The sequence below is a fragment of the Natator depressus genome, chromosome 3, assembly GCF_965152275.1.
Source record: "Natator depressus isolate rNatDep1 chromosome 3, rNatDep2.hap1, whole genome shotgun sequence".
NCBI classification, from domain to species: Eukaryota; Metazoa; Chordata; order Testudines; family Cheloniidae; genus Natator; species Natator depressus.
Genome location: NC_134236.1, coordinates 169832805 through 169858904, shown reverse-complemented (window position 1 = coordinate 169858904; position 26100 = coordinate 169832805). Strand labels below are relative to the sequence as shown.

Here is a 26100-nt window from a genome sequence, read left to right as displayed (position 1 = left end):
CCGGGGCCCGGCCGCCAGCTCTCCGCCCGCCTCCCGGGGGCTGGAGGCGGCCGCCCCGGGGCGCCGCTGGCCGGAGGCTCCCGCACCTGCGCCGAGTTTGCAGCACTGAGAGGGGGGTCGCTGGGCAGAGCCCAGCCCGGCTCCCCGGGAAGGGACCAGCCCACGCGCGTGGCCTGGCCCCTCCCTGCACCCAAAGCCCCGGGGCGGCTGCGGGCGGGGCGTTGCGCGGCAGCCTGGGAGGGGGTTTCAGGGCGATCGCTGCTGCTGACACCTTGTTACTTCCTGCTTCGCAACCCCAGGGCCCGACCCATCTCGGCGGAGGGATCCGCTCGCCTCCTCCAGCCTCCGCCCATTTCTGCTTCTGCTTTTTTTTTCTTTTGCAAGAAAATAATTTGACAGCGATTTGCTGACACTGGGATTTTGCATCAGAGATTACAAGAAACCAACCCCCCCCAACGACCCTCTCCCCCGATCACTAGGCGGGGCGTGCAAAGGCGGATCATGCAAAAGGTATGTCCTGGTTCTCGGAGCCTTTCCTAGCGTGGGCTTGCAAAGTGTGTGGGGAGGTGGGTGGATATTGCCACCACTCCTTCGCTCCCAGTGCAATTGCTTAGGGGAGCGTGTATTGCATGGGGGAAGGGGAGGGAGGAGTATATTTCCTGGCGGAGCGATATTTGTTTACAGGACGAGATCTGTACTGTAAGTAAAGTAGGACCGAGCAAAGGCAGTTCTGTAATAAATTAGTATTGAAATTGCTCCATCAACGCCCCCCAAAAAGGGGAAAAGTGTGCCCAGTCCGGCCAGGTCTGTGTTCCCGGATCCTGCATGCACTTGTTGCAGATTTATACCAGGTAGGTAAATGCTTGGCAAGTTTAATTTTGCATTAGCTGGGGCTCCCCTAAATAAAGAAAAAGTTTGCAGCTCACTCTCGCTCTGTACTGCTGAGTAGGCGAGGCCCTCCCTGCAGCCTCTTCCCTCTGTTGCAAGACATCCCAGCAGGGAGAAGGGGCTGGCAGTTTATTACAGTGTCCTGTGCTTGCGCCTTTTTTTTTGGGGGGGGGGGGAGGGGGCGGTGTGCGGGCCTTAGGGAATGGAATTAAAGTGAATGTATGTGATAAAGTTCTCAATCTGCAAGCGAGAAACCGCAGGACTCCTTAGGGATGAATCTTTTCACATGGTGCATTTGTGTCAATGGTGTGGTGTGGCAAGTTACTGTATGCGTGGATTTGGCATTTGATAATACGCTGCCATACCTGCCTACAGTGGGAAATAGAAAAACCTGAGATTTTCATCTTGGCCACTCCCTAAATCTCTGTCCTATGGTTTCTCCTTGGCAAGTGACAAAAATATTGCTTAAGATAAAAGTGTGCTTTTAAAATCAGGAAAATAATATGTTCCAGTACTTTGTGATTCTGAAAAACGTGGCTCTTAGAATTGCCTTTTTGCAGCCTGCCTGTAGAGGTTCCTCCCATATTCTATTCAGTGTCACATCAGAGCTGCAATACTGAAAGTCCAGAGACTTTGGAGGCAGGCCCCAGAGTTTGAAAAATCCCTACTTCTCAGGCCAAAAGCCTGAAATTAGGTACGGATGTATGCTGTGGGCTTTGCATTTAAAAGGGGTTTGGGCTTGATGTGCACCCCTGAAAAGGGTTTAGGATTTAAGGTAATTAGGGCTGGTGGTGGTTGGTTCTTGCGGAAGTTGGAAAGGGATGTGGATTCAGGTTCTGAAACATTTTGCTGTAATTGTACTTATATTGTGATCTCTTATGGCAAGATAATGGCTTGGTTCCTACTTAACGGCCAGTAAATAGCTTTCAAATACTGGATCAGAAATGGTACTTTGAATTAGCTGTATAGTGAGGCTGACAAAATGCAAGTGTTCAGTGTGTCACATACTTGAAATATTGATTTGCTAATTTACTTCCATGTTTGTGAATCTGTTGTGTTTCTAACAAGATCACATTTAAGTTTTCTATCTGAAATTGTCTAAAGAGGCTGTTACAGCTGAATCACATGGTTGTATAGGAATTAATTTTTTTATATTTTTATTCTTTGGAAATTATATATTATTGCTTTCCTCAGATAAGGAATGTACAATAAACTGGTCACTGTCACTGATTTTAAGCACACAACTGCTTAATTTTGTGGTCTCTTGAAATGTATGGAGTAAAGAGCAAAACTGTACACCAGATGTCTAAATACAAGACAGATGTTTTACAAGTAAAATTTAATAATCAGTTAACCAGTTGACAAATGGATAATGCTTTCTTCTTCCTCTGCTTGCTTTATAGATTAGCTTTTCATGTCTGTCAGTCAGTTACCTACACTTGACTTTTCAGGTGTAAACTTTGCAAATTTTGTACTTTAGGTCTAATAAATTGATACATCTTTGCTGTGTCAACAAATTACTTAAGATAGGTGTAGATCTTTACAGACTAAAATAACAGAGCATTAGAAAATGTGAATAACAACAAAACTATTTGTGAGAAAATGTGATTATTTTAGTTGCCAGAGACATAAACTGATTGATTGTTTATGTCTCTGGCAACTAAAATATTACTGTAAGACACGAATATGGAGTGAGCCCTGCACAGGGATCCACTCATGTGGAGAACTTTGCAGGGTCAGAGCCTAAATATTTTCCTTTTTCAAAACCTGTAAATATGTATTTAATTAAGGCACAAAAATTTATATGGTATGGACGAACCATTTGTACACACAGTTTTCATGCACAGAACATTTTTTGTATCGTTTTATTTAATTTGTGGTCTTGACTGGACATTAATTGGCCTGGAGCAGAGCTATTTCTCTGATGTCCTCTGATTGGTATTACAATAGATCAAAGAAAATTCAGACATTTTATTACATTTCGAGGCCTTGCCTGCCATGCTACTATAGGCCACTCCTTTTGAGGTATGTTCACTTTTGTATAAGGTTTGTTAAGGCATACATTTAACATCAAATGTACTGTTGGGTTCAAATATTCTATATATGTTTTGGGACCTTGAAGATGTTAATTTAAAAGGCTTTGCTATAAATAAAGGGAGTGTACAGCATAACAAATAGGCTTGTTTTTATTTAGTTAAATGATTTTCTCTATCACATGAAAAAGTTGCATTATAAACTTCCCTTAGGCTAACATTTGTGAATTGCCAGTTAACACAATTTTCATAGTTTTTATGTATATGTGTACTTTGAGAGAATTAAAAGTCAATACATAAGACCTGCACACAAGTTATGTAATAACTAATATTTTTTTTAATCCTTTCTGCTATGCTTGAATAGCAGTGTATGTTTATGTAACAAAATGAAGCCAGAAAACTTCAGCAAGAAACTGAGCAGTGTTCAGACATCTGACTACCTAGTCAAACTGCGGAGTGACAGATATGAATAATGTAGCTTTAAGGACAAAAATGATTTTTAAAAATGAGCTGTGCAGTGGGAGTTTTACATGAGTATGCAATGCAGAATCAGGCCCCTAAGTGAAATGATAGGGCCAGTCTTGATCACATTGTTGTAATGTGTATTCTGCCATTGACTTCAGTGCAGGATCAGGCTGTTGAATAGTTCACTAGGTGTCCTGCCCTGCCGTTTGACCCATTTGAAAATGATGTGGTATTCAAGTAAATAAACCAGAGCATGACTAAATTCTTTGTCTGATGTTAAGTGACTCATTTTGCATGGGGATGGACTCAGGCTTTATTTCCTATTCATTTATTGTCTTAGGTCTGTATATTGCTCTTGGTCACATGCCTCCAAGTGCATGACAATGTTCAATAACATGTGTACATGTTTCAGTTTAGGTTCATTTTTGTGGAAGGCACATCCATTTAACTAGGAAGTTCCTAGGTTTTTGACTTAAATTCCATCAGTTTAATTTTTCTGGCTAGTTTAGTCTTTTCAGGAATCCAAGAAAGTAACTGTCATTGTTAGATGGTTAATGTAACTCCCTCAATAACAGGTGGAGAATACGAGAAAAATGTAAGGACAGTACTCTTACATCCTGTGTACTTCATGGAGTAATGCAGTATTGAGACATTTTTATTAATGAGAGGACATGAACATTTTTCTAAAACTTGATGATAAACTCCCTATTTTTGCAAAATATTTTGCTGTTTGATTAGCTGCATTTAGGCTAGGGACAGCAGCTCAATATAAGCTCCACCGTCTTTTTTTCACCTAGCCATGCTCCTTAAAGGTTGGGAGTCCTGAACCCATGCAGTTTCCATGGAGGTCCTTTGTCAGATCCAGAAGTGGGGAATGATTTTGCTTGAGCTCGTGTTCTCCGCCCTTCCTCATGTACTGGCCTAGTTTTGTCAATATCCAGTCAGATATCTCCCGCTTTCTGCTTGTATTTTGATGGAATGATTTAGTTCTGAGTTTAAAACTATTTTGGGTTGAAAATAGGGGATTGTAATAGTTCAGTATAAGGCTTACTCTGTTGTGAATAGTTTAAAATTTGGTTTTAAATCTGCCAGGGAATGAGAAATTCAAAAATATAAGTTATTGTGGCAAAACATTTTGAGAAAAATATTTGTTCTCTCTCTTGATAGTTCAGCAGTACAGTAGCTAAGCAAAACAGTGTTCTCAGGTCTGTACTGGCATCAGTATATGAAGATGTCTGTGTGACATGGCAGTGCCATTTATACAGTAACGCAGTGTCTTTTAAAAGATGTTATTAGCTCGATTGAAAACATGAATGTTAAAAAAATGAAGGTGTGATAATTATGAAGGAGTAGTATTCATTCCTACCCCTCCCCCTTCCCCCCCCCCCTCCCAATAAAAGAATTCCTGGTTCGGTTTTCCTGAACCAATGACAAAGCTTAATCAAAATTACATTTTTAAAACTCTAAAATATTGTTTGACACTGTTAGATACAGTTACAAATACAATCTATGCACACATACTAATTCTCTTTGTGACTTCCATCTTACAAACGTTTAACCACTTGAATAACTTCATTCATGTGAGTAGTACCATTGACTTTAATTACGTGAATAGTCCCACTAAAGTTACACAGATGCTAGAATGTTTGCCAGGTGGGGTCTTCAGTTTAAACTAAATATCCAAGAAAGCAAATTCCAGGTATTTAGCCACATACAGTACTATAAAACCTGTACTTAAATCATGTTTAGCTTTGAGAAACATATTAATATTCTTTTAATCAATTTCAGGGTAATGGGGGAAATCCTGCCTTCTAAGAGAAACAGAAAATAGCACATTCAAATATATTTTAAGAAGGGCTGCTCGTCCTTCAGAGGGTATGGCTAAGCGTGACTCAAAGGATATTTTAAAAAAAAAAAAACTTACTTTTTCTTAATCTTTTTTTGGGAGAAAATAACCAATGTGGTTGCTTTTGACTGGCACATGGGAGTGTGTAGCACTTATGTACAATATTCCACAGTCCCATTCTACGTTGTTGGGGAGCATGTTTGCCCCTGGCTCTTCGGCAGGTGAGGGGAACAGCTTGCCCATTCATAGAGGGTCTAGATCTAGGCAGTTGTTGAGTCTGGCCCTGGCAAGAGACTGGAATGGGGGATCCAACTGGTCAAAGAATCTGCGTAGGCCTGGATCCCCAAACTCTCCTAAGGCAAGTACAAGGATAATATTAATGACCAGCAACTTGATCTGAAGGAGTGAGAGATGGTCATATTGACGCTGGGTCATAGAAAGTGGTAGTGGGTGGTAAGAATAATAGTGGACTCTTTATTTCCAACTGAGTACTCTTTATTTACACTGCCCCAGTTAAACACCTCATTCCAGGAGTCCCAGTAGGACAGAGCTTCATGCACCAGTGGGTGTGGATACTCTATGTGGGCTTGCTGTATCCTGCCTGAAGAGAGGGGTCAAGGTTTAGCTGTGTCCAGGAACTGTAGTGAACCTTCAGGCCAGGGCAGAATTTGTCCCCCAAAAGTACTGTATTATATTCTGCCCTTAAAATAGGATGGGCAGGATGATTATTTTTATATAATTTTGGTGGATAAAATTAATGTTTATTTTTAAGCACTTTTTTCTATTATGTATTTAAATTTTCACAGTTATGGGGGGTTCAGACAATGGGGACATCAGAGAATAATTATTTAATGCCATTCAATGTCGAGATTAAAAAAGTTAGCTTTATAACTGTTAAAAGACAAATTGGCAATATCATGTCAGAATATACAAAGTAAATGGCCTTAAATCAAGTGTAATAAATTCTCAAGCACCATTTTTCTTACTTTGCATAATTTGCGTAAATTTTGATGATTATCAGTGGAAATATTTTTCCTCAGTTTGTGTTTGTATGATGAAATCAGTATTTATCTACATTATCCAATTAAAAAATCTAATATTTACAAGCCCAAATATGTATACCTAGTTTTGCCAACTCTTATGAGTTTGTTGTGAGTCTCATGGTATTTGGTGATTTTCTTAAAGTCTGAGCTCCTGCAGTGTTGTAAGTATATGATCATCTCGGCTTTCATTATTTAAAAAAAAAAAATTGTAGCCCTCCTGGTTGCAGAATGTGACAAGTTGAAAAATGTGACCTGAGACTGTCCTAAAGTCTCAAAACCAAGAAGGCAAATGAAGAGAGCTCACAATTGTTATTTTTTTTAAAACTTGTGATTTTTAAGCCAGTCTCATAGTTTTTTGGGGCCTGACCCATGATTTTTGAATACATGGGGTTGTCAGTACTGTATCCTGCCGTATTATACAACAGTAGTCCAAAATACTCCATCTTACAGTAGAGATACTGCAGCATTCTGAATGAGTACTGTAATATTTTTATAAGTGCATTTTGAGGTTCAAAGTGAAATTAGTTTTGTGGTTTTAGCTTACTTTGTAATGAAGTGTGATACAGATCATGCAAACAGCCCACCTAAGTTTGCATAGTTGTATAGTTCTGTGTTAGAGAGAGACCCAAGATACTGCTATTATGTAGACTTGTATGAAAAGGTATTTTTTGTCCCATGTCACTGTTGGAAAATTTGTCAGATTTTTATCTGGAGCACTGAGTTCTTCAGTACTCTTCACTGGCATAGTATCCCTGTGGGTAGATCATTTTTTGAGCCATATGGGCACAAACCAAGATTAACTTTTCCCTTCCCCAAAGTAAGAGACATTTGTTAAAACAGCCATTCAAGGCCATATCTCACGTTTTCTAGTGTCTCACTTTAGTCTAAATAGAAAACAGTCCATCTTTTCCCCTCTTGTCAGCTGCTTGTTCTAAGATTTCTGAAAGAGGCTGAGTTGTGATGTGTCCTTGAAGTGCTGCATGGAAAAAAAAATTGCAATACTTTGACTCCATTGTCTCTATATTGAAGCAGCGTTGCTGTTTTCTGATATCTGGATTTTTTTTTTTTGATACCTTATTCATGCTAATAGGTAGAGGGAAAGTTGTGACTGATGCAGGGGGCCCCCCAAAGAAATCCTATGATAAAACTGTCGAAATATGGTGTTGGGAAAATATTACTTTGGTAGGCAAGTACAAGTCTAGCAGCAACTTACCCTAAGCAGCGAGGGATGGTCATATTGGCAGCTGGGTTTCTGAGAGTGGTGGTGACTAAGTGTAGAAAGAATAATGTAATATCCTTAGAGGACTCTGTATTTACATGGCTCCTGATTAGACATCCCACTTTTTAAGGACTCTGTGTATGTTTCAGGGTACGGAGCTTACACCATATTAATTTCTCTGTAACGCAAAAGAATACTGTAGAGGTTTCCATGATAGTTGTGTGAAAATGACTTTGCTTTCCTGCCCTGTAAAACAACGAGATAACTTCAGAGATACTTCAAATGTTTGTTACATTTAAACACATCCAGGATTTTCTTCTTAAATTTTATATCTACGGGGAAAAAAAGTTGCATAACACTTTTCTGACTGAAAAAAAAAAAATGTGCTGCATCCCTTCATTTCTCCCCCTCTTCTAATTGATGGGGGGAGTTGGCATTTCCCCCACTCTCCGTGTGTGTGTGTGTGTGTGTGAGAGGGAGAGAAAGTTAGCATTCTCTTTTTATATAAACAATCTCTGGGTTGATGTGTTAAAATGTGGATGCGGAAATCTATCTAAGGCCAGAGGTACAATAGAATCTTTTGCTGTTATAGCAGTGTCAGTTAGGGAATTATGTTTGTTTTTTTGTGTTTTGGGTGTCATTTCTGTACAGCCCTCCTGTAGATGCAGTTACACCAGCATAAAAGTGCTTTTTCCTGTATGGTTTATTTCACTCTCCAAACTGGGATAAGCTGAACTGGTATAAGCTGCTTTCTTGCTGGTATAAGGTGCATCTACACTGTGAAGCTTTTGCAGGTAAAGATCTGCCAATACAGAAACTTTTAAGCGTAGACTAGGCTTAAGCAGAAGTTCTGCTCTTTCTGAACAGAGTAATGGCTTTCTCCCCAGATGTGTAATGTTGGATAGGTGAATAAGGTAAACATCTAACACAATGATCCTGCAGTGGGAATATTCATGTGTGTATAATTAAGTACATACTTACTTTTTTTTGCAGGGTCATGTTTCTAACTACGTACTGTACCCATAGAAATTGTGAAATATATTTATTTGAAAAGCTTCACTTGTATTTGAGTAACCTTCTGCTATTCATACAGAATTAAAATGGTCATCAGTTTGCATATGAGACAATGTGTAGTATTCAATGTCATAATATATCTCATGTAAGTGACTTCAAATGCTTGGTTATTGTACTGTAAGTGAAAAATAAAAAAACAAAATTGGGAGATACTGTATTCAATTCTGAAAATGTAGAAGTGAAGACAACTGTTTTAAGGCATAAAAGTTACAATCTATTAATATTCAGTTTGGTCACAGATTATTCACTCTCCTCAGACTAGTTAGCAGTATATGAAGAAAGGCTACATAAATTGTAAATGACGCTGCATCTTCATTGGCAAATCTGGGACTCATAACTCAAAATTTTTGCAGCATCACCAGTGGTAGCAATGGTGGAAAATGTAGTGAGGACAGCAGTAGGACATTTTTACTGCCATCAAGTCTCACCCATTTGTACCATCGTTGGGGCTCCACTGGTGGAAAATTACAATTCTTAGTTTTTCTAGTGTAGACACAATCTTTGTTAATAGATTAAACCTGCATTTTGTAGTTATTCACTTTCAGACAAAGATGAGATTTGTCTCTTTAGTAATTATATCTATTGAATAAGAAATTAAGCCTGACCTATTTTTAATATGAGGTAACACAGTTTTACTTCTGCCCCCAAACTATAAAACTTAGAAGGTCCCAGCCAAATACGGGTTTTTCTTTACCTCCCGTGTAGGCTGATGGAGCCTTCAAGTCCACAAGGCCATTACTCTGGCTGTATTATGAGATCCTTAAATCTCTTGCCAGTCATATCATTTTAGTTTGCCTTTTCTCTTGTTTTGTCACATCCCAGTTTTTAGGAGCTGTACTTACCTTGCAGACAGGCAGTCTTCCTTGAGATGGAGGCAGAACTTGCCATTTGTAACACATGAGAGAGCATTTCATGTTGTTTTCCTTCTCTGAAGGCTGAAAGTCTCACCTTTGTGATGGCTCCTAGACCACAGTAGAGCTTTAAAAAAGAGTTTCAGGATCAAAAACAAGACTCCCAGAATCACTACCAAACCTGGGGCTATTATCTAGCTGTACGAAGGGCTGTCCTCTGGGTCATCTAATAGCCAGTTTCCATTATGTTTAACACAGCATCAGCAGTTTTGTTGTTGCTTCACACACTTGGTGTGTCAGGTACAAAATAGTTTAGTACAAAACTGTGTGTTTTCACCTTTGAAGTACAGATACTCCGCGTTTCAAAGGAACACCACTGTACTTCAGTATACCATCACAAAAGCAGCAGTAAGTGTTAACACATATTCTATGGTGCAGGTCTCAACAAGGGCTGATACTTTAGTTGTCTGTTCAGCATGCAGTACTGTTCAAACTCAACTGAATGTCTCCCACGTAGGTAGCTGCTTGTGTGTGTGTGCTTCTCTGTTTTAGTATCTGCAATTTCAGTACATACTTCCAGAATTATTACTTTTTTTGTTGCTGCTCATTTCCAATCAGAGATTAAAGATAACTGATGGAAACACACTAATTGTGATAGTTCAAAAGTGTCTATAATCTATTTGTTTTCTTAAATGGTTTTTCCTCAGGTATGGTCTATATTGTGGGATGTGTGGGGTTTTTTATTTGTAAATTTTATATTGCTCAATATATATATTGAGCCAACAAAAACAGGTCCTGGAAAAAATAGGTCAGAAAAACACCTTAGAGATTGACATGTCTTGTAGACATGGTAAAAACATGAACCAAGGTGCTTCATATAACATATCTGAGGTCCAAGTTTGAAGTTTCTAAATTGCTTCTGCAACATAGTTGATGTGATCATCAACACCCAGATCAGAGTAGGGCAGAGAGCACTACTCTGTACATGAATTCGGGTGCCTATACTGGCATTTTTGCCTCCTCTGCAAAGGAATACCACCTGCCATTCCATTGCTTCAAGATAGGGCAGTTTGTAGGAACATGGCAACCAATACTGTTGGATGTCTTTGAACATGAGCAATGATGAGTCTGTAAGAAAATGTAGTGCATCAGCAGGAATGAGAGGGATTTATATACACCTCCCAAACTTGATTCAATGGTGGTAGGCACTGCATTTGCCAAACCATGAAAGCTTGATAAGATTCTGTGGCAGAACATAGAAATGTAGGGCTGGAAGGGATCTTGTGAGAACAGCTAGTCCATCACCCTGCACTGAGGTAGGACCAAGTATATACGTATACTTATATATATGTACCTCATCCCTGATAGATGTTTGTCCAACCTGTTCTTATAAACCTCCAGTTAGATGGGTTCCGTAGCATCCCACCCCCTTTGACAGCAGTAGATTGGAGCAAGCTGCCTCCTTTTTTATTTCAGATTTCTGTCCTGGGTTGGATATGAACTCGCAGTGTGTGGGGTGACACTCAGATTTGATGACTGTAACATACCATTGGAGCCATGCATGTCCAACAACATCTGGGAGGTCTGGTTCTAAATCAGCAGACAACTTTTTCAAATGTGAAGTTGTTGCGAATATGAGTTGCTGGCATTATGTTACCCCGTGTTTATAAGTATGATTTGGATCCAGCGACATGTCAGTCTTTGGTTTCAAGAGTGTACTAGTAATTAGAGCTGGAAAATTTGTGAAAATGTAGTCAAGCTCTCTTTCCCCCTTTCACCCTCCCCACCCCGCCCACCAATGAGCAGTAATAGTGCTGAGTCTTTGTACCTTTTCATCAGAAGATCTAAACCCACTTTGTACTATTACAAGGCAGAAATTCCCAATGTGGTAACTCCAAGACTAATGGGCAATAACCTGATCAGCCATGGATCCCTATAAAATAATAATGTTGTTGCCTTTTTTCAGTACAGTAAAAAATAGAGAAGGGGAAGCAAAGGGGATCACGAGGGGAGGAGGAGAACCATTTTTTTGAAAGTATGATCTCTTGAAAAACGCAGATTATAGTGAATTTTAACGGAAACATTCCTAAAGGTGGTGTTATAATAATAGAAAGGAAGGACTATGGGAATATTCCTACTGGGAAAATGAAAGGATGATTTCTTTGTTCATATGTTTGAAAATCACAGATGCGTTACAGAGGATGAATTTTATACTTGATCTTGCTTATGGTAGAAACAAGAGGTTTAAGAGCTGTGTTTTAAAAGCAAACATTGATTTAAGAAATAATGCACCTAAATAGAAAATTCCAGAGAGAAATTGTAAAATGACAGAGTTGAATTGCTGCCCTGATTGTTGGTGAATGGTACCTTACTTCTCAAATAGTCCCACAGACGTAGTCTGGCTACTTGCAAAGTCAAGTACTACAGAACATGAGCAAGGTTAAAAGAATCTGGTCCTAAACGATTTATTTTTAATATGTATTTTTTGTAATCCAGGTTTCAATAAGAAATTTTAATATGACTATTTAATATATATGAGTGAATCATGCGCACATTGATTCCACTGGCTTGAAAAAAGGCATTGCAGTCTCTCGGACTGGGCACTCGATCTTTGTACTAACAGAGAGCCATGTTCTGATGTTGAGATGTTAAACCCTTAAAGCTGGGTATTTTCTCAGAATAATTTGGATCCAATTTATTAACTTGATTTAAAAAAAGAAAATCCAAATAACCCTTTAAGTGATGGCCCAAAACTAGGGAAGTTGCAATCCAGACTTTGTAGAAGTGTGCATGTAGAGCCTTATCCAAAACTCTGACTTCAGCGTGTTTTGGATTGGTCCCAATTTTGTAATCTTTACTTATCTGAAGTAGTCTTTCCTCCTATGAATAGTTCCATGGGCTTCGCATGAGTAAGGATTTACAGTATTGGGTCCATAGGTTAGTGCTTCTGTTAAATGAGTAATTATAGCTGTTTCTTTTAGCTGCAGCATTGTTACTGCCTACTTTGTAATTATATTCTGTAATTTACCTAAAGATAAACTGTCAAGTTTAAATCCCACACTGTGCTTACCATAAATGTTGTTTTCACATGTAGCACTTAACTTCTAGATTCTTCCAGGGAATCTTTAAAACTAATCCTTTTAAGTCATGAAAATAAAAGAGAACAAAAGAACAATGCAATTTATTCTAGGTTCCATCAAATGTAAAGCTGTATGTACCAGCTCTAACAGCATATAGTGCATGTGGGTCGTGTTATTTCTGTTAGCAGTAAACCAAGTTCATACTTATTAGAAATGTACACACTTCACATATGTATTGTGCAGTTTAGCTCTTGAAACTTCTAGCTGAATGCTGACAATCAGTACAGTTAATTCAATAGAAGGGCCAGCTGTAAGCAACGGCAGATACTATCTGCTGGGATCCCCCTATTATACAGAAGCCCTTCAAAGGAAGCAGGACAAAAAAATTATTTCAGTCTAGTGGTGGGCATGATGGCACCTGCTCTGCTTTTTGTAGGGAATCTAATAAACTTTAGGCCAGCCCTGTACAGTAGTATTAAGCTCTTGAATCTGCTCTATTGAAGTTGGTGGGAGTTTTGTTACTGATTTTTAGGAGGAGGAAGATTTGGCTTAGTGGATCAGATTAAAAAAATAAGAAAGCAAGCAAGCAAGCCTCAATTTTCATGTGAATGAAACAAGCTTTCAGGTTGAGTCAGTGACACACATACTATGTATGCAGTACTGGTAAGTCACTGCTTACTGTAAATCTTTATGATGCGTAGCAGATGTATATCTGTACTAAACTACAGTTAGATGACTTTGTAGATTGGGAAACTTAAGTAAATATTATTTCCACTGTATATTCAAGTTAAAAATACTCTGAGACGTAATTTACTGAGCTAATGGCAGAAAGAAGTGTTTCAGCTATCTCTCAGTGTTGCTTTCTGTCTTAACCTGTGAAACTATGGTATGAAAGTTAATAAATTATGCAACAAAGTTTTTAGAAACTTGTGCTTACATGTTATTAGTACTGAACATTGTTCTGCCTGTCCTGTGTAGGTAGGCTTAATTTTTATTGGGAAGTCTTCCATTTGTGTTAGTATAAAACCCCAAATTCTGATGTGATGGTAGCAGTGCTGCAGTCATAGAGGAGCTCTATTTGTTTCTCTTCTAAACTCCTGTTTCCATTTGCCAAGTTGAAACTTTAGAAAAATTACCCTTTACTGCACAACAGGTGTACATAGCAGTTTACAAACACTTAAAGCAAAGTCCCTGCTTGGAGGAATTTACATTTGAAAAAAAACTTTTTATGCAGTGGAAAGTTTTTTGGTCAAATTGTGTGTCTGCTTTTGAGTTATCTGAGCGTGATAAAAGTAACTTTCACACTTAAAAAATTTGTGGTATATTTTGAATTATTCTAAACTTGGTTTAGATCAGTTCTAAGTTTTGTTTAAATTTTTAGCTAGACAGTTTAATCACCCATGGATCCTCAGATCTCTTCCAGTCTTCATAATGTCTGTCTTTATTTTGGTCAGTTGCCTCAAGTTGTCCTTACTCAGTTGTTAACTTCAGCTATATTTGTTACGAAATCTCTTCAACTGAGATTAGAGTGGACTATGACAGATTACTTTGGGGAGGAAGTAATTCAAACATTTCTTTGAAGATTGAGGGCCAAGATCATTGTTGGCATAATTGGGTGTAATTCTGTTGAAGTTACACCTGCCTCCACTAGCGGTTTGGCGCAGTTCTCAATCTGATCTGGTTGTACGGCAATGATTAAGTTCTCTGAAGATCAGGAATGTGAGGTTGAAACAAGTTGTGAAGTTCATTTTAATGTTTTGGTTTATCTTGCACAATCTCATTGAAATAGACGCCAAACAGTCTACATATCTGTGTGAGATCCTGGAACTAGAAACAGTTCCATCCGTCCCATCCCTCCTCTCTTCCCCCTAAGGATTTTGTATGTAAATCAGATGATGTCTTGTCTCAGTCCCTGTGCAGATCTACTTGCTGTGTTATTAACCATGTGCTAGGGCTATATTGTATATTTACTTCTACACATTGAAATAAAAGCATTTATTTCACTGAGACTATCAAAATATCTGACGTACACTTACATTGCTAACTTCAACTTAAACGCACACTTGTGGGCTCATTTGAATCTTGTATGATAAATGCACATCGGAAAACAGGGCTTGATCTAAAACCCATTGTCCTCAATAGGTTTAAGTTGGTTTTAGATCAGGCCCTCAGTGCATAAAAATCAAGGATTTTAATTCTTGCACAGTTTCTATTTTTAGATCACTCCCTTAGCCTAGCTTTCTTTCAGCAGCAACCATATAGAAAAAATAAGGTAGGAGGAAATTTAGGTATAGTCACATAAGAGAGAGCACGAGTGTGCAGACGCATATCCCTGGGTAGTAGCTGAATATTGGTGTGTGGGAGGAAACTTTCTAGGCCGAATGTTAGATTTATCCTTCATGTTTGTTTAAACTGTAAAGTGCTCAGATACTCTGGGGACGAGCACAATATAAAAATGTAGACAAATAATAATTTTGCTGTGATAGAGATTAAAGAAGTAATGTTTAATTTTGTCCTCTGCAAGAATAAATTATTGGAGCAGGGCTTAAAAATACTCCCAGATAATTTCCCATTGTTATGTCCATCACAGGAGTTCATTATGTTGACAGACAGCCGTGGGTAAAAAATCAGACAGTTTTAAGTATAAAAATATTTTTGTTGTGAATTTAGTGTTAGTAAAAGGTGCCAGATTGGCAGTTCTGGAGGCCTAAGTCCTGTTTCTCCTTGGAACAGGTGCAGCAGTGCCTGGTCACACAGCTGCTCAATCCTGACTTGGAGGAGTGACTTCTGGGGGTGAGATTCAATAACTCAGTTTCTGTGTCCATTTAAATCCTCTGAAAATGTGGTGGTGGTTTGTGATGTGTGCACTACTCCCACAGGAAACTGTATTGAAACTACTTAAAATCATTGTATGTAGGCCATCAAAGAAATATCCGGTACCACCACAGTTGCAACTTTTGGTCCCCACTAACTAGTGGGGGGGATGGGACCCCAGCACCCTACTCCACTGCCAGTCCCACCGATGCGTTCTGTCCTGCAGTCCCTCCTTGTCCCAATTGTAATGGTGCAGCTGAGTAGTTGCCATTCCTTCTGCGAATCTGTTGTGGACTTTTAGCAAAGTGCAATAGACCACTAATTGGTCCTCAGTTGGTAAAAACTTTGAGTCATTACTGCCCTGGATTGGATTTGGACCAGTGATTTGGAGGTGAAGAGATCAAAAATTTAAGGGCCAGTGGGGACTTAATTGCCCTGAAACTATTTTTTGCAGTTTTGGCTGAAAATTAATACAACCTGGAGCATATATGGAAATGGGAGATGCTCTGAAATTAATGAGAGAGGAGGTTGGAAGATCCTACACAGAACTCAGATAATACAAGTTATTGTACAGTCATGTGCTCCACCAGTCATTTTAATCTAGGCACATATGTAATAGCCTGAATCCCAACAAAAAATTGGATTGCAGAAGGGAAAGATGAACCAAGTGGGGTAAACTGATAAAGAAAAAATCATTATTATGACTTTACATATAATATAAACTGTAACTCTCTACTTTGCTACTGAGCGCTACTATTCTTTATATTTCTCACTTTGTGCTTTTTTAGGTAAGAAAATAATTTGTACTGTGATCAGTTCTGTTTGTTTTTATTTTGATAAAATGTTGGTAACCGAAAATTAGGTTACATGACCACAGTATCCCCTGTCTGTATTACAAAATTTGCCATATCAGGGCACTGTGTGGTAACATTATTTGGTGTTGCCTATGTAGACAGAATATGAATTCACTAGAGTTGCATCTACTTATGCCAGTGGTGAATTTGACTCTGAGGCTGAAATATGGTTCCAGACCGCGGTTACGATGACATAGGCTTTATGCAATTTGTCCGTGCATGGAGCCAGTGGCATTCAGCAGTGGTGTATCTGGGCGCAATCAATTGCGTGATTGGGGCCATGGTTTGTCCTATTCTGACAAGCAAATCTTCAGTCTTAAGGTACAGTAATCTGTAATTTACTGACATATTAAATTCTGTAGTATAGACTGGCCTTAAGTATCTATTGTTAAAACTACTTGACCTCCTTTTTAATACCACAAGCATAGCTATTAAACTGGTACTAATCTTTTCCCCTTTCTTTTTGTATTAATTTTGAGGCAGATACTGTACCAGTTCAGAGCACACTTTAGCCAATTCACAGACATTAAAGTTGCATCTATGATTTTGTAATTGAAAAACATGTGTAGTGTCTGATAATTTCATTTTATATGTTTATATTTCTGCTAAATATACAGTTGTAAACAAAATAAACTCAGAAGACTGTTATAGAAAAAGAAAATTTTGGGCAGACTTGGAAGCCAATTGATTTCTACTATACAAAAATATAGAAACATTTACAGAAGTTTTTCTTTTCTTCCATTTTTGTTCCTTTTTAAAAGTTATGAACCTCTAATTTTTGTGTGTTGCTGTTTGGCGCTTTCTGCTAGATTGAGCCTCTTGTATTTAAAAAAAAATTGAGTTTGATTTATAAAGCAGTGCATGAAGAGGTGGTGCAAAAATACCATTAAAAATGGCAGTTCAGCACGTACTGTATTCCCTTAGAACTAGGCTCAATATATTTTAAACTCAGCCTTTTAAAAATTGTTATGAGACTGCTTCTAAAATATCACAATGAATCCTTAAAATTAGAACTTGGCTTGTTATAATACACCAGAATTCAGCTAATGCTTGTTCAGAATTCCCATTGTTTGCCTCAAGTATTAAACTAAATTAGCCCATTTTAGAGCTGCTTATTGACATTGAAAAGTTACAGATTTGGGTCTTGTGGAATTGCATGAATATATCAAAAGGCAGAGTTTTGTCTCCCACAAAGTGGGTGTATTTGTAGGTGTATAAGCACATGTGAACACACACACACACGTATGTTTGTGAGCTTCTGTTGTACTTCATCATAGCTAGCTGCTCTGCTTAACAGACGTTATGTTATTAGAGGAACTTGTACATAGACATGCAAATAACTGTAGAATGTATTGTTCAGTTCTACAATGTTTTTACATGGTTGACGTATTAGGAAGCATGCAGCAATGTGTCCTTGTGCTCATTAATACCCAAGTGAAGCTGAAAGGCTCATGGAGCAAGATGTGTTTGTGGTAGAAAGAGACCCCTTATTCAGTTCCAAAGGAATAGAAAAAGAAATGGTGAGTTCCCATGTGCGAGGAAAAGGGTCTGCATTCTTTAAAAAGGAAATATGTATCCCTTTAAAGATTAGGGAATCAGGTACCACTAACCCTGCTTCATAAAAAGCAGACTTCTTAGGCTGTAGAGGACTTTACAAGATAGGCTGTGGGACAGAGCAATGGGACAAATGCTTGTAGAAGCAGTGGGAGCAGACCTGCCTACCTTCGCTTGACAGAAAGCAGGAGAGAAACTCCAAACTTAGATGACATTTGTATACAGTATAAAATATCTGCCCCTGCCACGTAATCATGTTTCCTGGTCAGTTATCCTCATGCACACTCAAGTTCATTAATCCATATTTTTTTTCATTCTCTTATGCCAGTTCACCACCTGGTCCCTCTCTCACCATCCACGATCTTCACTTCCACCAGTACATCCACACCCCTTTCCTGTCCTCTCACAGAGTACAAATATTCCACCTGTATTTCAGAGGTAGGTCTTATGCTTAGGTCCCCTCCTTTTGGCAGGTGGGGGTGTGTACTTTGCTGCTATGTGACACCTTTTTCCTCCTAACAGCTGTACTTCCTCAGCTCCTTCCTCCTTTACAAAGTCTGAACCAGAGAGCAGCTGAGGGTAGGGAAAGTGCTGATAAGAGAGAGTCTTGGCAACTGGCTTCACCTGCCATGGACTGAAAAAGCCAGTCTTGGGGGTGGCTGGGTGCAAGAAGCTGGTCTGGAAAGCTGGAGGTTTAGTTGGGTTTAGTTGAGAGCTGTGGCAAATATGATGGTGTGTTAGTTAAGTAACCTGAACATATGTGCTTTTTTTTTTTCTCTTGAGAGGGGAGTTGTGGTTTTTTGGGGTGGTGACATTATTAATTTGTTGAACACTGACAGTGCGGAGTGTTGCCATGAGGAGCTTAGAGTTTAGAAATGGATGTCATGGTCCTGAGGTACTTCGTGAGCAATGAACTCTGCTGAATCAGAACTACTTGAGTTGGGCCCAAAATTGTAGCCTGGTCACAGGCTGGGTCCTTCAGGTTTGCCTGTTATGTGGATAATAATTCTATTAGCTTCTAAAATTCCTTCAGGAGCAATGCTCTCCTTGGCTGGTAGCCCTTGAGGTGATGTAGTAGCAGATGTAGAACCATGTGAGTCAATACTACTTCAAGCTGATGAGAAATATATGGTGCCTGGAGGGGAGGAGGTCTGTGGTGATCATTCCTAGTAACTAAGAGTATAGTATTTTTGTCACACTCATGCCAACTAGATACCAGAGGAAACCACCAGCCACTGAGCTGGTGAAATTGACTGCTGTGTGAGTGCACGTGCATCTCAAAAACTTACCCCCAGCAGGTCTGTCCTGTATTGACACCCTGTCCTGTACCATCCCAGACCTTCTTTGTGCGAGTCCTTAAACCAATCCCCTCCTGCATGTAGAGTCAAACCCACAGAATATCAGGAAAGGAGTGGGGTGTCAGTGGGCATTGCTTGGCTGGTAGATCTCTCTCTCTCTTCCCCCCTCCCTCCCCGTTCATGCACATCTTGCTAATGGCTGCTAAAACTGCCCCCTAAATACTCTCCCCACCAATGACTAATTTCTTGTTTTTTATTTTGGAAATCTGGTCACCCCAGGCATGTAGTGCAGAGCAACTTTACTTGACTCTGTTCACTCATGTACCCCAAAACCTAGAAAATATAGTCGTGGGGAGAGGTGGAGTAAGTGTTTCTGTGGGATCTCAGGGAACTGGGGAGCATGCCTTGGAGCTGACCCTTCCCCCGTTCTGTGTCCCCTGATCTGAGTAGTTTGAGTTCCCCTCTGCAGGGGAGAACCTGATCTTTATCGTTTGTAAAGCACTTTGAGATCTTCTGATGAATGATGCTCCTATGTACATGCAACATATTATTATTTTACCTTGTGTGCTGCTATAGCAGCTGGAATCAACAGGTTTGGGTTTGCTGACTGTCCTATACCATAATCTTCAGAGGTTTGGAGGCAGGGCTTCTCCACTGAGATCCTATGAGTCTGAAATACTCTTAAGTCTACTTGTTCATCAATGTAAATTGGCCCAGTAGATGGTCTAGATTTTTTTTCAATGTTCTATGGGTATAGGTGGTGGTGGTTTTTTTTGTGATAGCATCTGGAGGCTCCCAACTAAGACTGGGGCTCCTTTATGCCATGCTCTGGACAAACGCTTTGCTTGGCAAGAGTGTCCCTGCCCTGAAGAGCTCACAATTTAAGTAGACAAGAAGAGAAAGAAAGTAGTATTGTCCAAGTTTACAGATGGGGTGCAAAGTGACTTCTCAGAGGTCACACGGGGAGACTGTGGCAGAGCCTGGAGCTGAATTTAGTTTCAGTCCTGCATTTCTGTCCAGTGCTTTAAACAAAGCATCATCCATCCTTCCTCACTTCTCTATTTGTTGAATGTTGGAAGGCAGGTTAGTGAAATGTGTTGCAGATTAGTTTGGGGTTTTATTGAGTAAAGTTGCCTTCAAGTTATATTTTGTTAGCTATCCAGAGAGCTTTGGGCACAGCATAAATAAAATATAAATATTAACTGCATTCAGTTTGGAAAAATAGTGAGGAATACTCACTGTCTGTTGTCTCCTTGATTTCAAAATGGTAATGAAAGCTACTTGTTGTGAATAGTGGTTGGCACAAAACTGTGTTAGCCAGCCGTGATGACCTTATTCTCTTAAAATATTTTATTAGTGTCCATTATGCAATTATGTGTAACAATCCTGTAAAAGTCGTGATTTTTGACTGGCAGGAGGTCCTACATGCATAACAAATATTAATGATCCTTTCTTTTTTCTCTGCTGTTTATACAAATACTCATATCTTGTACTATCATACACATTTACACAAAAGGTATTGTGCTTGTTAGGATTTAGAAAAAGAAAATGCTCAAATATGAGTTTTTACAAGTCATACAAGGGCAATAATGCAATACATTTCCACATGATATTTTTAATAATTACTTTTGAAAATACATGATGTTTTATGAATTTGGCTAATAGTTAATCTTAATTTTTTATTATAGTTTTCATGCTGGTTCCCCGAGCTCAAAAGAGGCAAAACTTAATGTGATAGTTAAATATAGCATAAGAATAAATACCACTATAGTGGGGAGGGTTTGCCTTTTAAAAAAATATTCATTGAATCAAAGTCTTAGTCTGCAATATTTTTAGTGGCGTAGTCATGTTTCGTAAACTTTTGTATGTGCTTTTTAAAACTGTTTTTACCTTGGGCCAGACGTTTAAACATATTTAGGCATTTAACTTCCATAAATACTTTTAAAAATGTACAATGATGTCTTTGTGTTTGTCTGCTGTAAATAAAAATAGAATGCACATAACCATTTGTACAGCAGAGGAGACATTTTCCACACTAGGGTGAATCTCTAAATCACTCATGTGGAGTACAATATGAGTAAAGTGTAAAATACTGAGCAGAATCACAATAGCAAACTCAGATTGTACTACATGTATGGAAGTCAGTGAAAAGTCTAAACAGGGTTAGACTTCATAAGACTGGAACAAAGATGGTTCTGAGCTGAGCAGTTCTGTATATTGTAGGAAAAGAGAGCAGAATTAATCTCTTTATTAAAACTGTCCTTTCTCAGGCTTGAATGTTTTTCATCACTAAAGTCTCACGTTTTTACAACCTCTGAGCAGATTCTGATTTCATTTACAGTGGTGTGAATATAGAGTAATTCTACTGAAATTGGTGGAGTTACTCTATATTTACATCAGTGTAGCTAAGATCAGAACTTAGCCCCATTTTAGCATTGACTGGAGAAGCCAAATAATGTCTCAAAAACAGTGGGAAACTGGCTGGCATTAAGCCTAAATAAAGTGGGTTTATGTAGAAAATCTGTGGTTCCAACAAATCAGTACCTGGGGAGTGCTAGGGCGAAAATGCCCCCCATTGGTAAAATGCCTCCTATTACCAACCTTATTAGCATAGTATTAGACGTAACATTTGTAAAAAAATACCCTAACCTCTCAGCAGTCTGACTAGATCCTCCAGATATCCTTCGCTTCACCACACCCACCCTAACATAAGCAAGGAGTTGGATTCATATTTTTAGGACTAGTGGACAAAAGACACTTTAATAATTTGGAAACTGAAATAAGTGGGAGGCTGCTGTTTCATCATGTGAACTACAAAAGCAGCAAAGGGGTTGTAGTCAGTTCCTGTGAAAACCGAGTTAGTAATGACGTTCAGCGTTGTTGGCACAAGAACATCTTGTAAAGGAAAAGATATACATTATAGAAGTGTTTTTCAGTATCATTCTTGTAGTCAGTGAGGGATTTGAATAGGTAAGAAATTTAGGATTTGGTTAATTTTAATTAATTTGAAGAAAAACAATAAATCGATAACATTGAACAACATTTTATGCTTTGGCCAATTGTAAACTGTTTTGTCTTTTTTTTTTTTTTTTTTTTTTCCTTATGATGGAGTTTATTTTGAGACATCAACTTTGGAACAAAGCAACAAACTTGACTATGTGGAGACTTTATTAGTTTTAAAATTGCACTGAAAATATATGAATGCAAACTTTGAAGTAGTTGTGACACTCACTATCTTGTCTTAAGCCTGCGTCAAGATTTCACACCAAAGAGTGCAATCACGAGATAAGCTGGCCTGTTGCTCGCTGCTGCTGGTTCGTTCGTTCGTTCGTTCGTTCTTTCTTTCTTTGCAACATCTTTGTTTTTAGAAACCCTCTAGGGACACTGTAAATGGCAGTTTTGTGGGATTGGGCCCCAGTTTTTACACTGTCAGCAGTCTTTGTCTGATGGAAAAAGTATTATAAATTGAACATGCCAAAGTATTATAGTGTACATGAATACTAGTAGCATAGTAATTAAGTCTTTAATACACTTCTTACTTTATTTGGTAGTTCACAGTTAAGTTGTGGCACCACGCCCACTGCTCAGTCGTTCAAAAATCTTGTCCTGAATCCTTATCCTGATAGTGAAATGCTGTAGCATCAGTAATGTAATTTTTGGTTGAAAGAATGAAAAGCAAAGAGGAGAGATAGTAACAGGAAGTGGAGATGTAAACTGAGCATGCTTCTCAAAAGCTTTTAGAAAAATGCCAGTTATTTTGTAAATGATGACGCTATCTTGAGTTTATTATATTAGTCTTTTAAAGTCTTTCTTTAAAAAGAAAGTGTGTGTTGTAATGAGAGTATCACCACATTACTAGCTTTTACAGTGATGCTTTGGTTAAAATTTACCCAGGCTGATTACAGTAAATGGTCTAAAATGGTTTCTGTTTTATCAATGACTTGATTTGGTGGGAAGAAATGAGAGCTATAGCTTTGTTAAGCAGCATTTTCCTTTTCTGAAGGATAGTTTATTTTCTCCCCTCCCACCGAAAGCAGATACTTTCAGGTGTTTGAAGTTTAAAACCCATGTGTTGCCAGATTAAAACCTTGTACCCGAGACAAGTATTATCAGATTCTTTACATGCGGTAATCCTGTTTTGGTATAACGTTGTAATGAAATTTGTACATGTTAAAGTACAGTAATACAACATCACTTAAAATTCACATTCCAGAAGTGGTAGGTAACTTGATGATATCTTTGACAGGAAAATCATGGTTTAACCCATTCCTGTCCTTTGGTTATGTATTTCGCAGGGCCATGCCTTTTCAGGCTGCTCCTTTGCTTTTAGTGGAAAGCCACACTCTGAATGCAGCACCTATCTATAGGATGATGCAGGTGCTTCTGTAGAATGCACACTGGCCACCCTTGCAGAACCCAAGAGACTAGTTAATTATAACATGTCTGTCTTTGCATGTAAATGCAGTCTACAAATGTTCTCCATGCAAAGAGTTTGAAACAGTCACATTTTTAAAACTACAGACATGTGAAAACGGACTATAAAACAAATTCCTATTTCAGGCAATTGTTGACAAGTTAAAATAAAAATGATTGACGGTTAAATTATTAGGCAGTTTTACTACTGTGTAAGGAAGATTTATGCTGTGGTGAATAAATATTGCTGTAACCCAATTCAGAACTTCTCAAATCCAGGTCTATAATGCTAAAATATAAGGGATTCTTCATTATTTAAGTGGAAAATTTTTAGTGATATTCTTGGCTTCCCCCCCCCCCCCTTGAGTTGTGATGTTTAAGGGTTGTTTTCAGCAAGACTGTCTTCCGTAGATTGTTTGAGAGGCACATTAAAGAATGACTCCATAGTCAAGGGTCCATTATGGCAAACACTTACTGCCAAGAGTATTTCCACTGACTTCAGCTGAATGCTCCCAACTCCCCAGAATTAGCTCAATAGAACTGTTTTTTGCCTTAGCAGTAACATGTCAACTAGATAAAATTAAATATTCCTTTGGCCTACATATATACCCCTCAATGTCTTTTTTTTTTTTTTTTTTTTTTTAAGACTCAAATTTACTTTTGTCCTACACAAACCTAGTGTGATCTCACTTTATATTATTATTTATGACAGAGTGCTTGAGTGGCAAGAAAAAAATCTGTGATGCATCGTTTTGAATAGAGCTAGACAAATACCACCAAAAAAGTCTGAGATTAATTAAAAACTAATACATTTAGGCTACGCTGACACATTCTTGTGTTTGCTTTTCACAGATATTCAAGCAATTGAATTTTATTCATATGAATACTCGCAAAAAGCTAACTTTATGCTCAGACGTTCAAGTACTTGTGAATAGCAAATGTTAATCTTGTGCAAATATTCACACTGGAAATAATATATTTCATATGGAATGATGGGTTTCCCAATATCCCTCTCATAGCCTTGAGGCTGTAAATTAAGCAAGCTACGCAGGGATCAGACCATACTCTTTGCAAGTAGGACCACAAGTGCACATGTAAATAAGTGTGAGCCAAAAAACTAAATTTAAATGTTGAACCTAGTCAATAAATTTTGTAGTGGAGTATTTTTTTCCCTAGGAATAATAAGGTAAGAGGAAATGAAGGCAAGGCCTGTATAGCCCAGAAAGGAAAAGGTTTAAAGTGTTACAGTATATGCTTTCCTGATCCTGTTTATCTGCTACTCATGTCATGGCTCTTCAAGCACTTGTCCTGATAAGTGTTGTGCTCATCCTATCAGAGAACAGAAACAATGCCACATGACTTGCGTGACCAGTTATAACTAACCAACACAAGTCAGATTTAGAATGTTGTATCAGATAGTCACAGTGACCTGCTCACAATCAGTTTTTTTTAAATCTCAAACTGTCATATATGAATACATTCAAGAATATTCTGTAAATAGGGAAAGGGCAAAATTGGTTGAGCATATCTTACGCTCTTATTTATTTCCTCAGCTTTAATTCTGAACCACTTTTCTTTTCTTTTCTTTTTTTTTGTTAATTTAAACTCTGGTGTTTAGTCTTTTTGTTCCACTTTTGGGCTTTAGCAGACAGTGTTTTGCCTACATTTTTATCCTCAAGTTATTTTTTTCCCTGCTAATAATGCAGTCACTAGTCAGACTGTTTATAAAACGAGAACATCCTCTTGGACTAAATGTGTAAACAGTCTAAAGTATGTGTGTGTGGGGGGGGGGGAGAGGTTTTCACAAATTTTATTTAATAAGATAGGCAAACTACATAAAGCTGTGTTTAAATAAAGTTAGAATAATGGCATAAGTTAACAGCAAGAAATTTCACTGTTAAAGCTGATGCTACAATTTTTTTTTTTTTTTGACACAAATATAATTTACGGATGGAATAGGAGTCTTGAGAGAAGGTTGGTGCGGGGGATGGGGACTCACCATACCAGTGGAATAGAAGAGTTTCAGACCAAGAAATGGAAGGGGATTGGTGATGAGATTACTAAACATTTTTCTTCTTGATCATTGGCTTATTTCCAGTTTAAGGTCATTAAATCTGGTCATTAAGTAATTTAAGGTCATTAAATATGGTCATTTGCGGGGGTTCACTCATACTACTAGGGTTGCCAGGTGTCTGGTTTTCGACCGGAATGCCTGGTCGAAAAGGGACCCTGGTGGCTCCAGTCAGCACTGCTGACTGGGCCGTTAAAAGTCTGGTCGGCGGCACAGTGTGGCTAAGGCAGGTTCCCTGCCTGCCTTGGCTCCATGCAGCTCCTGGAAGCAGAGGCATGTTAAGCGTAGAGGCAGCCAGGGGACTCCGCACGCTGCTCACTCCTTAAGTGCTGCCTCCACAGCTCCCATTGGTTGGCAACCAATAGGAACTGCGGGAGTGGCACCTGCAGACAGGGCAGCGCTTAGAGCCGCCTGGCTGTGCCTCCGCATAGGAGCTGGAGGGGGACATGCTAGTGCTTCCGGGAGCTACTTGAGGTAAGTGCCGCCCAGAGCCTGCACCCCAACCCCCTGTCCCAGCCCTGATCCCCCTCCTGCCCTCTGAACCCCTCGATCCCAGCCTGGAGCATCCTCCTGCACCCTAAACTCCTCATCCCCAGC

At 38.8% G+C, this 26100-nt stretch overlaps 1 protein-coding gene across 1 annotated transcript in view; it reads left to right on the top strand.

The window, feature by feature from the left end:
* Positions 1 to 235: 235 nt before the first annotated feature.
* Positions 236 to 26100, top strand: part of TRERF1 (transcriptional regulating factor 1) — a 138986-nt gene continuing 113121 nt past the window's right edge. Inside the window, exon 1 of the mRNA XM_074949330.1 lies at positions 236 to 510. The gene's annotated coding sequence lies outside the window, so the exon portion shown is untranslated. The remainder of the gene's footprint in view (positions 511 to 26100) is intronic.